The 3,019-nt window shown below is 39.5% G+C and overlaps 1 non-coding gene across 1 annotated transcript; it reads left to right on the forward strand.

Annotated features, from left to right (window-relative positions):
- Positions 1 to 397: 397 nt before the first annotated feature.
- LOC112131198 (small nucleolar RNA U13) lies at positions 398 to 498 on the forward strand. The gene has a single exon (XR_002913330.2). It is a non-coding gene; the product is annotated as a small nucleolar RNA U13 (small nucleolar RNA).
- Positions 499 to 3,019: the final 2,521 nt, after the last annotated feature.

Raw genomic sequence — 3,019 nt, forward strand, 5'->3', positions numbered from 1 at the left:
GGCCTCAAGTGATCCAGCTGCCTTGGCCTCCCAAAGTGTTGGAATTATGGGCATGGGCCACCGCACCCGGCTCCAAAGCTAACTTTCAATGCATCCCTACAGCTGACTCTTACTTTTTCCCCTGCTCCAGAACTGCCCTAGATGATGTGACTTAGAAAGTGTCTGGGATGATTCTAATCCATAAGAGCACAGAGAGGAACATTATAACATCCTGCTTCATTTGGCTTCACTTCCACATAGCATCCCGTGCCTTCACTAATACCACCCCCATCCCTGCCCCAGAAGACATAAATCTCTTCCTTTTGTGAGCTGTGTCCTTTTAAAATTACGAGGGTGAGCAAGTTAAGTGGAGAGTGCACCTGCAGTGAAAAAAGGGAGATAACTGAAAAAAGAAAGAATCTTTCATCTTTTTAGTGATGATTGGATTTTCATGCTGTTATGTGAGATGTGCCTCCCTCAAACCTTGTCATGACATCTTGGCACATTACCCATCTGATGTGAAAAAAAAAAAAAAGAAAGAACTTGACCAGGAGATCGAATATAAGAAGAGCCAGAGAGGACCATGGTTTTCTTTAGAGAAGAAGAGGCTGCAGAGGTGAAGCATCACTGGAATCATTAAATGATTGTTGGAGGTTATGCATTGTTTCTAATTTCCCCTAAGTATAGATGTAAAAATTGCAGGAAACCACTCTTGGATGGAAGAAGCTACATAAAATGTTGGAGAAAGTTGCTGAGGCAGGATCTCAAGAGTTGGGTGGAAGAAGTACCAGTGGAGCAATGATGTCCTCAGAAACCAGCAAACATACTAGGCAGACATTCCAGTTTTAATGCTCTTTATGGTTTTGTAAAAAGTAAGAACAGCCTTTCTCTAACAAGGGATATCCTGAACAAGAGATGGGCTGCCCTCAAATTTCTGGTTGTCTATTGCTGATTAAAAGGAAGGCCAGCTAAACACAATGCAGTATCCTAGATTGGATCCTGCAATAGAAAAAGGACATTAGTGGAAAAACTAGGGAAATCTAAGTCTGGAGTTTAGATAATGGCAATGTATCAGTGTTAGTTTCTTGGTTTTGAAAATGTACCAGGATAGGCCGGGCGTGGTGGCTCATGCTTGTAATCCCAGCACTTTGGGACGCCAAGGCTGGCGGATCACCTGAGGTCAGGAGTTCAAGACCAGCCTGACCAACATGGTGAAACCCCATCTCTACTAAAAATACAAAAATTAGCTGAGTGTGGTGGCACACACCTGTAATCCCAGCTACTTGGGAGGCTGAGGCAGGAGAATCGCTTGAACCCAGGAGGCAGAGATGCAGAGATTGTGGTGAGCTGAGATCGCACCACTGCACTCCAGCCTGGGCGACAGAGTGAGACTCTTTCTCAAAAAAAAAAAAAATGAAGAAAGAAAAAGAAAGAGAAAGAGAAAGAAAGAAGGAAAGAAAGAAGAAAGAAAGAAAGAAGGAAAGAAAGAGAAAGAAAGAAAGAAAGAAGAAAGAAAGAAAGAAAGAAAGAAAAAGAAAATGTAGCAGGATAATATAATGTGTTAACCTTGGTGAAAACTGGATGGGAATATATGAGAATTCTCTGTACTATCTCTGCAAATTTTCTGCAAATCTAAATTTATTCCAAAAGTGAAAAACAAACAAAAAGAAAATAACTAAAACTGAGGGAAAATAAGAAGGCATGAATTTGAAAGCAGGCTAGTGGGTTTTTATAGGGAGGCATTTCCTTCAGGGCTAGGCAGAGCCCACAGAGAAGGTTAAATGGGAAGAACGTAATGACTACTCCAAATGTGGACTAGAAAGTAAAGTAATGAAACACAACTGAGGGAAAATAAGTAGAGGATAGACTCACATCAGGATACTTCGTGTAAATTTTGAGAAAATGATCTCAATATTAACATGTATATTATAATGAGATAGCAATGGTCTAATACAAACTCATTCTCTCACACAGATTATCCTTTAGTGTTTAGCCAATGTTTGATTCACATGGAATTGACATCTGCCACCTTTGGTGAAAGTTATAAGGAACCAGGTGTTTTTTTTTTCTCCCTTCCTCCATGCAGATGTGAACTGTGGTTAAATCGTAGTTTTGGAGTGAGATGGCCCAATATTTTTTCTTACCATGTTGTTTCATAGTTTCAAATTCTGCATTAAAAAATTAAACAGCTTAAAAAATGAACAAGTAAAATGATATCAAACTAAAAATCTTCCACATAATGAACTAAATAATCAACAAAATGAAAAGGCTACCCACAGAATGGGAGAAAATACTTGCAAACTATATAGCTGATAAAAGGTACTATGGTCTTAATGTTTGTGTCCCCCCAAATTCATATATTGAAGCCTAATCCCCAATGTGACAGTGTTTCCATTAGGGCAGAGCCCTAATGAATGGTATTAGTGGCCCTAAAATGATATTCCCAAAATTCCCTTTGTATGTACTCCATGTGCTTTCTTGGTTATCCTATTCTAGTGCAACCACTTTTTGGAATACTGTATTATCAGGCGTTAATACCTTAGCATAGATTTGTTTATCTCATCCTAGAGACTGGTAAATGTTTTATTCATTTATTTATTTATTTTAGAGATAGGATCTCACTATGCCGCCCAGGCTGGCCTTGAACTCCTGGGCTCAAGGTATCCTCCCACCTCAATTTACCAAGTAGCTGGGACTGTGGGCACATGCCACCATGCTTGGGAAGACTGGTTAACTTTGATGAGAAATCAGAAAAGACCTTGAGTAGCGAGGATGGACTGTGAAAAAGAATGATGAGGTGTAGAACAAAATAGGGAGAGGATGCTGGAAATTGCCTCACTTACTTCAGGCTAAGAGTTCTGAAAGCTCCCCTAGCAATTTCAGTCCTTGGGAAGCTTCTATAAAAATCTTTATTTTAAACTTTTGTTTTAGGTTCAGAAGTACATGTGCAGGTTTATTATATAGGTAAACTCATTTCACAAGGGTTTGTTGTACAGATTATTTCATCACCCAAGTGTTAAGCCTAGTACCCAATAGTTAT

Source organism: Pongo abelii, chromosome X (assembly GCF_028885655.2).
Source record: "Pongo abelii isolate AG06213 chromosome X, NHGRI_mPonAbe1-v2.0_pri, whole genome shotgun sequence".
Taxonomy (NCBI): domain Eukaryota; kingdom Metazoa; phylum Chordata; class Mammalia; order Primates; family Hominidae; genus Pongo; species Pongo abelii.